The sequence below is a fragment of the Chrysoperla carnea genome, chromosome 3, assembly GCF_905475395.1.
Source record: "Chrysoperla carnea chromosome 3, inChrCarn1.1, whole genome shotgun sequence".
NCBI lineage: Eukaryota > Metazoa > Arthropoda > Insecta > Neuroptera > Chrysopidae > Chrysoperla > Chrysoperla carnea.
In genome coordinates, this window is record NC_058339.1 from 77401298 (window position 1) to 77417100 (window position 15803).

The 15803-nt window shown below is 29.0% G+C and overlaps 1 protein-coding gene and 2 non-coding genes across 6 annotated transcripts in view; all 3 read right to left on the bottom strand.

Moving 5' to 3' along the window:
* LOC123296429 (peroxidasin) overlaps positions 1-15803 on the bottom strand; it is a 493576-nt gene that overhangs the window by 58036 nt on the left and 419737 nt on the right. The gene's annotated exons all lie outside the window — the stretch shown is intronic.
* On the bottom strand, positions 4930-5001 carry Trnap-ugg. The gene has a single exon. It is a non-coding gene; the product is annotated as a tRNA-Pro (tRNA).
* Positions 8275-8346, bottom strand: Trnap-ugg. Its single transcript has one exon. It is a non-coding gene; the product is annotated as a tRNA-Pro (tRNA).

Genomic DNA, 15803 nt, shown 5'->3' on the forward strand with positions numbered 1-15803 from the left:
AAAGAATATTATAATAAATAAACCTAATATTTGGATTGGCCACAAGAAATACCGGACTCGAATAGAATTAAATCAAATTTTTTATCATGCATAAATTTTGGTATAAATAAGTGTTCATAAAATCACCTAATTATTCGATTTTTCGTTTTCCGTCCATCCGCCCGTCCGCCTGTCAACACGATAACTCAAAAACGAAATAAGCTGAAATTTATACCACGTTCTCAGAACGTAAAAAGTGAATCAAGTTCGTAAATGAGCAACATAGGTCAATTGGGTCTTCGGTCCGTAGGACCCATCTTGTAAACCGTTAGAGATAGAACAAAAGTTTAAATGTAAATAAAATATTCCTGATTAAAAATAACCCTTTTGTTTGAAACATTTTTTCGTAAGCATCACTGTTTATCCGTGAGGGCGCAAATTAGGCGTACATTCTATTATATGTATTATATAGGAATATCAGTTATGTATGTGTGACATGTATGTATGTGTAATGTGATAGAGTAATTAACACTGCTTAGACATGGTATTTCATCAATTAACTCAGTCAATTTTTTGTTTTTACTTGTTTTTATTGTTTTCCACTCGAATATGTTTTTAAGGTTGACCGAACAGTAACCCGCAATTATGGAGTACACTCTAATTTTTTTTTTAACAGAAATTAAAAATAATAAATAATCGTTCTCTGATTCTGTTCGTCTTGGTGAACGAAACTTTTGGAATTTTATTTATCAAAATAACATATTTATTAAACCTTTTACCAGACTATTTAAAAAAATATGTTTAACGTAATGTACACTCACTGTCAGAAAAAGTGCCACAGTTAAAACCATTCTAAGCGTACGCATCATATGTTATGTTATAATAGTAACACTTAGAATGTTTTAAAACGAGCATTTTTTGTGACATTGAGTATACGAGATTTAATTTATAAAAGTAGGAAATGGAACGATGTTATTGAAAATTATTCACAACATTGGCACGATTTTCGAAATACGTGACATAATCCGTGGTTATTTGACATCGGATTAATAGTTAGTGACCAAAAATACTTCGAAGAGCACAGTTTGAACGATAAATACTTAGTTTGCCGTTTTTTTATGAAAAAGTGGAATTTTCGATCAAAAAATGGTACAATTTTCGGAATACGTGACAGAATCCGTGTAATCTGATATTGGAATCGTATTCAGCGACCAAAAATACCGTCTAGATGACAATGTTAAGCCAAAAAAAGCATTTCAAAAAAATTTTTGACTACATATTCTCTACGATGAGGCCCCATGCCATTTTATGATTAGGTCAAGTTAGGCTGAATTTACTTGTTCCTTCAACTTTGATGATGAATTTTGTTATAGCTGCATGAATGTAGACGAAAAATAACACTACAATTTTTCGATATCTGCCTTGGTTTTCAAAATATCGATAGTTGAATAAAATTAAACAAAATTTTCAATTTTCGTTATTTTGAAAATTACTCCAAATATCAAAAAATTTTATTCTTACTTTTCGTCTTATATTGTCAAATTATAACATAATTCACCATCAAAATTGAAAATATATATTTTTTAAATTTGTGTCCCACTACCGTGCTCATACATCCTTAATTAGTCGGGCACAACGGTTTTTTTTTGTTTTCAATAATTTATTAAGGTGTTAACTTTAATTTGAATAGTTATTTTTTTATTTTCCACCGACTAGTTTTGAACAAATCTATGAAAACACATCATTCTTGTATCGTTTTCCCATAAGACCAATATTAAATATGCTTACTTTTGAAGTCATTTATTGATTTAAATAGTCGGGCAACCCACCCTAAGATTTTCAGAATTGATTTATACTTAGTCCAACCTCGTGTTAAAAAAAATCAAGCATCTTATCCAAAGTCGCCCTGGCTCTCGTACATACTTAACTGTACTATATTTTAAAAAAAAATTGCAATTTTCTATTCATTTAAAATTATTTAAGATTTACGTACTGCGTTCTCTATGAACGCACAAGGCAATATAGGTTGGTTAATGACCATCCCTAATGTCCAATCTACTTAAAATGAAAGCGTAATTTAAAGGTCATGTAACTCTTATCAGATTTTTCGTCCTCATAAGAACAGCTACAAGGTTCACTTCAATTTCCGTTACATCTTGTACATAGCTAAAAGTATGTTTAAGTTCAGTTTTATAACAATGTTGTTGTTTTTTTCTCTCCATATAACACCATCCAGAAAAACTTTTACGTGTCTTTTTTAAATACCTTTTTCTGTAACAGAACAAACAATATTGTTCTTAAAAGAGTAATTGCTTCCGTATCGTATTCTGTTTTTTTAGATAGCATTTTTTTTTGTTTCAACTATATTTCAGTATAAATGTATTTATTTTGCTTGAAACAAAAAAAAAATTCTGTTTTTTCTATTTCTAAGTTGGTATAAACAAATTTTATATTAAAATGAAACAGCCTTTGAAACTGTAAAAGAAAATATATATGTTTAATAATGCAGTCTTGAAAACAACCCAACTAGAAACTACACATTGGAACTCAATTGGTTATTGTTAGGTAATCCTAGTTGTGACCTGAATGAAAACCTTTTGGAAATATCCAAGATAAAAATAAATCATTCAAAATTAGGTTTGCCTAGTTGGGACTTGGATGGAAACCGGATTGTAACCTATTGGGATAATCCAATGACTTACCGGAGCCATTTGGGACTCAATTGGCTCCCAATGGAATCAAAATTAGTAGCGCTTGAAAATTTCTAGTCGGCAACAAGTTGTATCTGACAAAGAGGCGCTTTTTGTATACGAACTACTTTCGAAATAGCTCAGCCAATCATTAGGGTGAATAGGGTGAATAGTTCGATTCGCTTCTAGAAATATTTCATGTCTTTAGGTTCTTACCATTCTTAATAATGCGTTCACACGAAAATTTAGTTCATTTAGTTCAGTTTTTCAAGTTAAATTGCTTGGGTAAAGCTAAATTCGAATAAAATTTTGGTTGACATCTCAAAATATATACATCCAATCGTCAAATAGATCCTGTTTTTGTATTTTGTGAGATAAAATTACTCCAAAAATGATTTTTACCTAAATGGAAGACAAAAATATTGTTGACTAGAAGTTGAGAAAATTACAAAAAAAATTATTGAAAAATTCAAAAGAATTCTTTTTATCTTCATAAGAGATAAGTTTCTCATTTTCTAGTGCACGATCAAAATTAACCGAATCTGGGCATTTAGTATAATAATTAAAACCAGAATAAGTACTCACGAATCGATAAAAACAACTACTCATTAAAATCGAAAGCTTCGAACTTTGCTTGGGTTGATGGTTCGGCAATTTAATTTAAATTGCATTGGACCACAGTAAATTTTGAAAAAAAAATAAAAAAATTTTATGTACGGAATCTATGAAAATCAAGTTAAAGTATAAATATATTGATTTAATAATACAAAAAAAAATCCTTTTTGTTTAAACGTACATTACAAACTAAATGCAGAAAACATAATGTTCGTATTCCAAAAAATTAGTCCTGTGGGATATAACACACAAAAAAAAAGCTGACTACTGTTATTATTTGACCACTATTGGACGTAGATAGACAGATATTTTTAGGCCAACAAAATGCTGTTACAAAATAGGCCATATTATAGACGTATATATATGTAGTATTATTGTATAACATTTATTATATGTAAGTACAAAGTATTACGTAAATTCTTGAAATTATGTCATTTGCATCAAATGGAATTTACGACGTAGAATAAGAGAAGCCAAGGTAGATATGATTTGGAAAAGCCAAATCAAAGATAATAAACTAGAATTTTGGATATCTGGAAAAGGAGTGCCATATTCATTTGACGCTTGTAAAAATGAAAATTAGCCAAAAGTCGATTACCTCTTACGATAATAAACATTATTACATAAATCATTCTGTTGATAATAGGAGATCGGACTAAATTTTTTTTATCACTTCTGATGAAGAATTCTCACTTCACAAAGAGAAAAGTGAAGTTGGTGTTTAAAAATTTTTACGATAGTATGCACGATAGAGATAACATATAAAACTTTGTTTTGCTACAAGGAGATGGGCAACCTTTGAATACAATCTTTGATTGCTTATAACTTCTTCGTTCTTCAATCAATATTAATTTCACTTCAAATTTTGTCATGGAATCAAGTCTAGTTTTACATTTTTATGGGTAATATGACCAATTTAACGATAGGATTATCCCCTATTACTAGTCAAAATACGTATTTATAATTTAGAAAATTGATCTAGAAATTTGGGTTGATTGAAATTTTATTGGGCTTAAAAACATAATTTCTGTAACGCTTATTGAATCGAAATTTACTAAGATCCCATAATCTGTCCATCAAAGCTGATTATTATTTTTTTTAAAGTAATCATGAATATCTTATATTTGCATGTCTTATCAGAAAATCTTTTTTTTTCAATCTTCGCGCTGGCATTCATATCTGAAACCTGGATTCCCACTAAAGTGAAAGTGAAAGTTGGGTTATCTAGTGTTTACTCTAACTCCGAGAGATTGTTTTTTTTTTTTTTCGTAAACGAAAATATCGAAGTCTGAAACTTTTTATATAATAGCAGTCAATAACGAATACCCAATACATATAAATATATAAATAATATTACAAGCATCATATTGTCACATAAGCAACATTAAATTTACCCCATACAACAGGGGAAAACCATAACGGGAGGGTTTTTCTCTCTCGTTATTATATAAATCTACACATTTTCCGTGTCCAATGATAATGGATTTGAGTGAAGGAAAAATATGTTGGGGGATTTGATAACACTATATTAAATTATAAAAATGATTTTGGGGACAGAAAATACAAAATATAATATTATTTTCAAAATCAGCAAGTTTTATTATTTTGAATGACTTCTAAATATGTACTCGAAGAGGAAAAAAATGGGCTCAACCGGGATTTGAACCCGGGACCTCTCGCACCCAAAGCGAGAATCATACCCCTAGACCATTGAGCCGATGTACGATGTAAAAAATATTTTTAAAATTAAAAATTTGTTAAATAACTTTCACTTTTGAGTACTACATTAATTCATTAAAAATTGTACTCGTATTTGAAGATCACAATCAAATCCACGAACTTAAGAATGTTATGACGGACATGATTTACATTATAACACAGGAGAAATTGTCTCAATTTTATCTTATATACGTTGTTTAACTTATATATTTTCCCGAAAGAAGCTCCACTGGTTACCATTTTAACCTCCGAACCAAAAAAAGGTGTTATAAGTTTGACCGCTTTGTGAAAGTGTCTGTCTGTTTGTCTGTCTGCCTGGCTATATGTGTGTCTATATGTCTGTGTGTGGCATCGTTACGCCTAAATGGATGAATCGATTTGGATTTTTTTTTGTTTCGTTTGAAATGTAATTTAATGGAGAGTGCTATGTTTCAAGTGCAAGTTTCGGGTTTCCTTCCCGGAACAAATAAAAAGTAGATGATGATCTTCAAAATCGGTTCAGTTTACAGAAGGCTCTATGGAAAAAGTTAATTTAATGGAGTTGAATCAAGTGCAAGTTTACGTTCCTTACCCGAAAAATTTGTCGGGAGTTTTCTTCGAACTTAAGGTAAATTTCACTTGTTATGTCTTAAGATTGAATGATTGCAATCATTTTCTGTATGGGATTATTGAACAGAATTTTTTTTTCATTATCCGTTTTATTTATCACATGTTTCTATATGAGTTTAAGGGCCATATTTTGTAGCAAGAGGATACTCAATACGGTATTGCATTTTGAGAGGATAATAGAATTTCATAGCTCATTGCCAGTGTAAATGCCACCATAATGTTATGGCCCCCACAGATTATAGTGAGTACAAGCGTTAAAAAACAGTCAATGCTGAAAAAATAATGATTTGTGTAGGGTCACAAAGGAAAGGCAACGGCAAAGGATCGAAAAAATGACTACAGAAAATAATTTTTGAGAAGTAAAACTCTTAAGCAGAAAATATTTTAAAGAAATTGCAGCCCTTTCTAGCCTCTGGGTTGCTACTGGCCTACAAAAACTACGAAAGGATGGGTTTTAAGCATTTTGTAAAAGATATCCAGTATCTGTATCAAACAACATCTTTACAATATATTTGAAGAACACTACGCTATATCGCATATAAATAAAACAATAGAATTACGCACGTTTCATGAACAAGAAACAATTATATAAATAAGCCTTAGCTACTGAGCGAACCGATAGAATGACTGACTTACTGTAGATACGAAACATTTTAAAATAATGATATGTCAGAACTGTCGCTTACAGAATTTATGCATATTCTATATGAGAAGAACTAACTTCATAACTGATTCTGTTTCATATCGTTTGTCTTTATAGTATCATCATTTTCTTTGGTCCTTAATTCTTTAGTACAGCTTTATAATGTTATAGCTAAAGGCATGTTCACACATATTAAGTTATTATAGTACCGTAGATATTTCGATAATTCGATCCTCGTTTAATAAAAATAGTCGATTAGAAAAAACAGACTCCGTAATTTGAAGTTAATAAAATATGTATGTATGTATGAATAAAGAACCATTATTTGGAATTCCCCGGGCTCATAGAAATAAAATGCAATAGTAATGTTAAGTCGAAAAATCGTTATTCGTTAAATTTTTGGCATTTTTCTTGCAATTCGACGAGATTCTGCTGTAATAACATAACTATTTTCTACTATTAAAAATGAAAGTTTCAGTTGGAGATATTGCTAATGAAAACTTTTTTTTTTTGCGATAAAAAATTGATATATACGTTAAGTGAGGTTATTCAGCTTATTTTTTCGTATTACAGCTTTTTTCTTTAAGAAATTCGATAAATTTCGATTCTGTACTTACACAGAACACGTGCCTTAGCAATTTCAATTTAGTAGATTTGAATTTTCATGTTTAGATGGAACGATTTTGTATAAATCGGTGTAGTACTAAAAGTGAGAGATGTTTTACAAACTTGTAAGTTTAAAAATATTTTAAACTTACGCGAATATTGGCTAAATGATTCTCGCTTTAAGTACGTTACTTGATATCTATATACTTATTATTAAAGTACGTTTAAATAATACACCGTGTACTTTCAACTTTAAGTATAATAATAATAAATAAAATAAATTAAGGAATATGAACATTGAAGATGTTATATAATATAAATATAATACAATATCGTTTTACAATAACAATTTATATAAAGTAAAATATAAAATGTCAAAATATATTATCAAATATATCGGTCAAGTATGTACTAATTATTTTATATACGTCATTTCGATTACGTATTTACATTAAAATCAGACCTTTTTTTCTATCTGATATTGTATTTAAGCGAGTTCTATGACTTTTGTTCACTCAAAAAATGCTCAACGTGCCAAAAGAAGTTTTCTCTTGAACAATTACTATTCGTAAGTAAAAATATCCTTAATATAGTAAGAAATATTTTCTAGATTCAAGAAAATATTTTCTAGATTCAAGAAAATATTTACTTGTTATAAGAACATTAACAGCCATAGGTTCAGTTTGGTCATAATTCAAGACTTTTTTTTCATTTTTTCCCTAGGCCTTTCAAGAGTACTTCCCTCTAGGCCAAAACAGGATCTTTGGGGTTTTCTCAAAAACGGCTCTAACAATTTTTGCTTCGGACAGTTAATTTCTTATGTGTAGATCAACTTCGCAGATTTAAAACGAATAGAGCAATTACTAAAAGTGAGTGAAAAGTGTGCTAATTGTTTTTGTACAATACTAGTAACAGCTGAAGCTAATAAAAAGTCTATTGATTTCCAGTACGGAATACTAAATTAAATATATATTAATTAATTTACAAACTCATTTATTCATTACTTGACTATACTACATACCTACACCAATGATGTATTTGTGTCTTTTTCTCCCTCCAAATATTTTATAATATCATTATTTAATGAAGATTTAATTGTATTTATTTAATGAAGATTGAACTTTTTGATTGTAACAGAAAATTTTGTACACTCTTTACATCTATACGGAAAGATAATTTAATTTTCTCTCGTGAGAAACTCGTGAAAATTGTCAATTATAATACTAACAGACTTTTTTTTGTTTTTGTTTAACTGTTATGTATTATTATTTTAAGAGGTGAAGGCTCATGGGAAAACGAAATGGGGGAAAAAGTATCGATTTTAGGGAGTATAATTTCTACATTGTTGAAAAAATATTAAAATTAATGCTTTTTTATGAGAAATAAGTATGTAATTTTAAGGGCAAAAATAGTGGGCTCAACCGGGATTTGAACCCGGGACCTCTCGCACCCAAAGCGAGAATCATACCCCTAGAACATTGAGCCGATGTTTTAATACATATATTTATAAAATTTACATGCAAGCAAGCAATGCACCTTTCACTTTGTAATACTATGTCAGTTCTAAATTCTGGAGTCTGTTAAGTTAAAGCCCTCTTTGGAATTATTCAACTGTATTGGGCATTTTGAATACGGAGCACCTTATTAAACAGTTGCTGGTAGAGAGGTGAGGAGAGTATTTGCCAATTTTATTTGAGAATAAAATCAGAGTGAATGGTAAATGATGGTGTGTTCTGTGTCATGGCATCGCTTTATTAACGGATTGCCAGGGCACAGATGAGAATATGAGGGTAAGCATACTTGATTCTGGGTTGAAGAATCCGGATCAAATACTAAATGTGGGGAAACAGGAGGATGTGATAATGGTGGGACGATAGATCAATGACATATTAAAAAGAAGAAAAGACCGACTGGTATAAGTGTTTGATATTTTTTTTTCTTTTTTCTATTTTTATTATTACGAATTTTTTCTATTTGTATTATATTCTCTTTTTTCTATACCTTTCTTGTTATTTTTTAATATTATGTTTATTATTGTTTAGAGTGCTATTTCTTTATATTTTTTTATTTGTACATTACTTTTTCTTTTTTTTTTCTCCAAGAGTTAATGTAATTTGATTAGCTCTACGAGCATGTCTTTTATTTTAATTGATTTCAAACTAATAATACAATTTATGTCGTCTCAAAACTTCGTCAAACTATGATCTTTTAAAACTGGATGAAAATGTGTGGGATTCAAAAAAATTCCAATTGTCTGAGTTATAAAAACAATTGAATTTTTTAACTTTATGATGTCAATAGAATCCAAGAAATATAATTTTCGCTATTACCTACATCCAAATTTTATCCAATTTGGATAAACCAAGTATGTAATCCTACTAAATTTGGGTCATACTTTCAAAATTAAGATAGCTCTAATAGGTTGTTTAGTCCTGAATGTTTAGTCCTATTCCCGGAATTAAACAAATAAGTGATAGCTAGCGTAAAACTGACATCACAGCTGAAAAGTATGACCCAAAATTAGTGTATTCCAAAAAATTCCAACAATCTCGTATTAAATTTGCCTGTGTTATCAAAAAAATTCAAATGAACTTTTGAACTTTATGACGTCATCAGAAACAAAAAAATTTAATTTTTTTATCTCTATCGCAACCAAATTTTATCCAATTGATAAACCAACTATTTAATCCGAATAAATTTGGGTAATAATTTTCAAATTTGTGTTCAAAATTAACCCAGCTCTAATAGGTTTTAAGAATGTGGACTCCTGATCCGGAATGAAGCACATAAGTGATACCTAGCAAAAAAATGAGATCACAACTTAAAAAAACGACCCAAAATTAGTGGAAAACGATAAAATTTGCCCGGATTATCAAAAAAATCGAAATTCAAATGAACTTTTGAACTTTATGACGTCACAGAATTCAAACAATTTAATTTTTCTCTATCAAGTTCAAATTTTACCTAATTTTGATCAACAAAATCTGGTAATCCTACTAAATTTGGGTCATTCTTTTCAAATTTGTGATCAAAATTAACCTAGCTTTAATAGGTTTTTGTATTATAAAAAAGATAACCAGATAAATTTTTTTCATTTTTGAAAAAAGTACCTACCTCTAAATGAATCACCCATTACCTATCTAAAGTTTTAAATTTTTCAATATTTATAACACAAATAATAATAAATTTTCAATTAAACCTTCTAAATAGATTCTCTCATTAATAAAATTTTTAATAACAATAAATATTATAAAATAATAATAAAATGATTAAACATTTGTTAAACAACCACAATTACTAAATAAATTTTAGTTTAATTATTTATCACCAGAGGCGTATTGCTTATCTGCTATAACCAACCATTATTGTTTGTTAATAATAAATAAATAATATATTATTTACTGATAAAATTATACTAAAATTATAATAATGTAAAATTTATTGTAAAATAGTAATTATTATTATTGTAATAAAATCATTTTCTATATATTGAGAGACCAACATTCAATGGGTCTTGTCCTTGGAACAAGCGAGAATACAAGAGAATTGTCTCTCTAAAAAGTAAAATGAAATCAACTGCACCGTCGCATAGCTCGTAGCTGGAATGGAACAACGAAAAAAATATTTTTGCAAAGGAGTAAAATATGAAATAAAATAAAAATGCTAAAATGATCAAATCATTTTCTTAAGTATTTTTGTCTTAGAATTAAAACTAGAAGACTATTAGAAGCGCATTTTCAGAGATATCCTTACAGTTGAAACAAAATAAAATCTTTTCGTATGTGATTTTAGGCGATATCTCCAAAAATACTCATCCAATCGAATTACGATTAAAAATGTTTTTGTAATTTTCGCGATTTCTTAAAGGGAATTGAAAATATGTTTGCGTCTCCGTTTTGAGTCAATAATAATTTTTTCAGTTTATTTTGACCCACAAACTTAGAGAAGCAATTCTTATTCAATTCTCGAAGCATATTCTTCGATATCTCAAAATTTTCTCATGACCTAGTTGTTAAATGAACCTCATTTCTTATATTTTTGTAAAACTTACTTACTTGCATACCGAGTTTTTTGGTACAGTACAAAAAATTAATTTTCTTTATAACATGAACTAAAAATTGATCCAAAATAAGACATACTATTTTAAGGTATTTCGATACCGTAAAAATACAAATGATAACAAAAATTTGAAATTTAGTTTATAAATTAATTATTCATTTATACGTCATTTGTGAAAAATTCATATCGTTTTTCCGAACTGTTTATGAGAAATTAACAATCAAAGTCAGTTATTTTACCAAAAAAGATTTCATTTTTATGGACAGTTCTTAATTTTGGTATAATTATAAAGCTAATTACTTGGAGGAATATGGATAGAAAATTTTTAAGTAATTGATAAGATTTATTGAGAAAAGCACTTATTGACTAAAAAACCAACATTTATTTCGACTTCGTACATCGCCATGTAAAAAAGGCTATTTTTAATAATTAACTTATCGTAAACCGTAAAGAGAACCGACTTGAAATTCATACAGTAAGCGAATCAAATACTCATTAATCGGGACACAAAATTTCATTTTTTTGCTAACACTTCGTTTTGGTATCGAAACTTAAATGGAACGACTCAAATTTAATACAAGACTTATTAAATTTGTATAAAATGGGATAATATTATTGTTGAATGACTGTATCATCGATTTTTCAACAAGTTTTATACCTAGTTATAAAATTATAGTGACAATAATTATAATAATATTGATAAATAATAATGCCACACTGTATGATGATGAAATTTACAGTCATTAAGTAAGAAATGATGATTGAAGTCTTATAATATTATGACAGCTTAACAATTTAGAATTTGAAGCACATCACACAAAGTTTTGATATTCACGTCTTGATTGTGTAAAATATCAAGTTCAGTTCGTATGTAGTCAACCTTCGCAAATGTTTCTAAGAAATGATTGACAAAATAATATATACAGTGTTAATTATACCGGTTGTCTAAGAATAATTAAACAAGTAATCCATGTGTGAGTTGCTTATTATCATCGGCTAGCTTGATACCCACCCACTTCGCTGAGCCTAAAAGGAAAGACCACCGCGATATAGCCTCCGCCTCTCTTTCTGTCTATTATTCCGCTTCCATAACTTTCGAAATAGGGATAGGAAACAGGTAAAATATATATACAGAAATTTTCTCCCATTTCTCACCCCCTAAGGGTGACAAGAAACATACTCCCTAAGTTTCATGTCTCTACGATCAGCTGTTTAGGCTGTTCGTTGATCTGTCAGTCAATTTTTCAGGACAAAGCATTTTACATGTATGTACTAATTGTGTAGACTCGGGTTTCAGCAGTAAAAAATGTCGTATTGTGGTTAAATTCCAAGAATCAATTTTCAGGTATCGCAATGGTCATAAAATCCATGAAAACTTGCTGCTAACAATACTCACGCACTATTTGTGACAACTGTATACAATACTAACACATTGTATCAATACATATAATCAATACCTACACACACACAACTGCCAATTTAAAGATGTTTTTGTTTTTGTTTTTTTTTTTTTTGCTTATATTTTTTACAAATCGTACAAAACTTGATTTCTTGATTCGAAAAAATTGGTCATGAACCAATATATGATTTTTTCTAATGCTTAGCACCGTTTTCGAGATAGGTAATATTCGGTATTCCTTTAGGATAATAATTGTCCACATTTTGATTGTTAATGTCTCATTCCACATATCTCATTCAAAGTTTTTTATTATAGGTAGACCTATTTAAAATTAACAACCTTAAGTTTTGTGCGTTCAAGAGGAATCTTCACAGTAAGCGTTCTGTATATTTAATAATAATATAATAATACCTAATATTGTATAGAATTTTCTAGTCTAGAAGTTCTAAGTATATCTATCTTAGAATTATTCTACTAGATATCCAGGTACTTGAATCTTATTCTTGGTAGGTATTAAAGAGGTTTCCTTATCATTTAATCGCAGAAATGTTATTACCCTCTCTTATAAAATTGACTAAATATAATTTTGTGTATAAAATATACCATGAGTTTACCTAATAATTGGGATTTTTAAATCTGGATTTTATTTCATTTTTTTTTTCCATGGAAAAATATTTTTCTTTTCTCTGGGATTTTTGTTATTTCGGTATCAACATAATTTACAGGGTCCCAGGAGTAAATGGATGCCCTTGTTGCATTAGTAATCCGATCATCCTAGTAAATAAAAGTGGTCAACCGATATAAACCCCGATACGCAGTTTCACTGCTGTCCCCTCAGCCTCTCCCTAGTGTGTGGGCCTTCTCGAATTTTTCCGGATATGTGGCTTATACCAATCCTAGGAAGACCTTAAGGGCTAGCTTTGTGCCAAGTTTAATCGAAATCGTTAGAGCCGTTTTTGAGAAAACCCCAAAAATCCTAGGGAAAAAATGAAAAAATCGTCTGGAATTATGACTAAACTGAACCTATACAATACCTTATTATATTTATAATATGATAAAGTAAAAAACAGACTGGGGTGACTTTTTTTTCTGAATTATTCATTAAAACCTTCTAATGCAATAAAATAAAATTCAAAAACTTAAATCACGACGACTTGACAAATAACGCTCTAAATAGTATGAAACAAGAAAATATGTTCATCTTACTTACATTGTTCTGATAAGTAAAATGGTAATCACAGTTGGGAGATCGACTTGTGGAAAATTTTTCGTGGAATTTTTGCTTTTCTCCGTTAATAACTTTCTGTCCTATTGAGAGTGCCTCATTCAATTACATCTAACGTCACATAGCCTATAACCAGCGGACGATCAAAACGCTTGATACCTCATTAGTCACATGATGATTATTAGTTTAAAATGATGGAATAGATGAGCATATATGCATACATACAAGCATAGCGGTTAAACACATAGCCGACACCGTCGTCGGAGATAAAAATAGCTCACATATTTTAGTGTCCTGCCTGGTGTTACTCCTCTTAACGCATACAGTTTCACATTTTATGTTAAACAGAATTTGACTTCCTGTATTTTGAGCATTCAAAAAGGCCGAATGCAGTTTGGTATTCCATTTTTGTTAAAACTGCTTGATCTATAAACGATACCATCAGAACATGCATCATTGCTAAAATCAGTAAATATGAATACATTGAAGCTAAATGTATCTACAATAAACATACTGTATTCATTATATTTAGCATTATACAGGTTTTGATAATAAGCTTATGCTTCTTCCACTTGACTTATAAGAATTCTAAAGCTAACCTACACTATCCTATTCCACTTCTTAAACTCAACTCAACTCAATAATAATATTATACTCAAACTGAATAATTGTTTATTACATGTGAGTAAGTAGGAGAAACATTTCTATGAAAAATTAAATCATTTCTACTTGAATGTTCTTTAATAGAAATAGTTAATCTTAATCTAAGATAAGAAATCCTAGAAATTATTGATGTTATAATTTAACTGAAGATTGTTTTTGATATCTTTTGTTTACAGTGATTCGAAGTATTTATACTAACGCAATTGCTGCGGTTTATTTTATTGGTATTGAAGACATCGAAAAACGAATAAACCTGTTCGTAGCTAGAACAGTTGTTATTTTATTTTATCTGATTTAGTACACAAAATGATTCTTACAAAATTAGTCAAAAAAAATTTTTATAAATGGCATTTTATAATTATTTCGAATTTCTTTACATGAATTGCATAATTTATAATTTATTTCCAAAATAAATATTATTTAAGAGTCAAACTTATTTTTAGATCTGTACTTTTTGTGTCACTTGGAAAGTTAAAATTTCTTAATTTTTATAAAATCACTGACCCACACAAATTTTGTCCAAGAAGCATGAGTTTACTGTTTGAAAGGTTTTTACGTGCTGAGAGGCTTCCAATTTCCGTATGAGAAAAGAATTACATAGTAGTGTTACGGAATGTCAAATATAACCCTGAACGGATTTTTCCCTTGTTGAGGAAAAATATTTCGAAAACTTTATGTATTCGAGAAATTCTTAATGCGATTTCAAATTCAGCGTCCAAAAAATTATAAGAAATGTTCTATCACATCAAAGTGACAAAAGACAAAATCAAATTTTGTTGACCAGTGAATAAGTAAAATTTGATATGATAAAGTAATTTTAATTTTGATAATTAAAAATGTTTGTAAATCTCGGAAATTTACTAGAGTTTCATTTATTTTTATAAAAAATAGTAATACCAAGGAAGTAGACGTGATTTATTTTAAAAATTTTCTCCAATGACAACAATCTTTTCTTCATTAACTTCTAGAGAATATAAGTTTAAAAAGTATTTTTTAAATAAAAGAAACTTCTTGATATTTTTTTAAACAGTGCAAATGAAAAAAATCGGCCAAAGAATATGTAAAAAACTTTCTTTATATAAGAGATAGCTAAAATATTCTATAAGTATAAATATTTATTACACCAAAATAATTAAAATTATAATTTGGAATACTTGCTTCCATTTTTTTCTTGTATACTTACGATATTGGACGAATAACGGATATCACTTTAGAGGAAAGGTACTTACCTAGAAAGAAAAGAAAGACAAAATTAATTATTTGATTAAATTTCATTATCAAAAACTTTTACATTGAAGTAAATTTCAGAAAAGAATTTGACACACATCAAAGAATAATGTTTTTCAATGGAATCGGCTCATATTTAGCAATGCATTGAATTCACAATCCATTTTGAAAAAAATTCATATAGCTTGGATTTCAGAAAAAATTCTGACACAATTTTTCTGACACAATAACGAAATAAAATGTGAGACTCATTCATCACGTTAGTTGAGTTTACCTAACGAAAAACGATATAGCTTCAATATTCTATACAGATCGATTTTCTGTACCTAATCCCCGTAGGAAGCAATAACTTTAAGAATAAAAAATAAA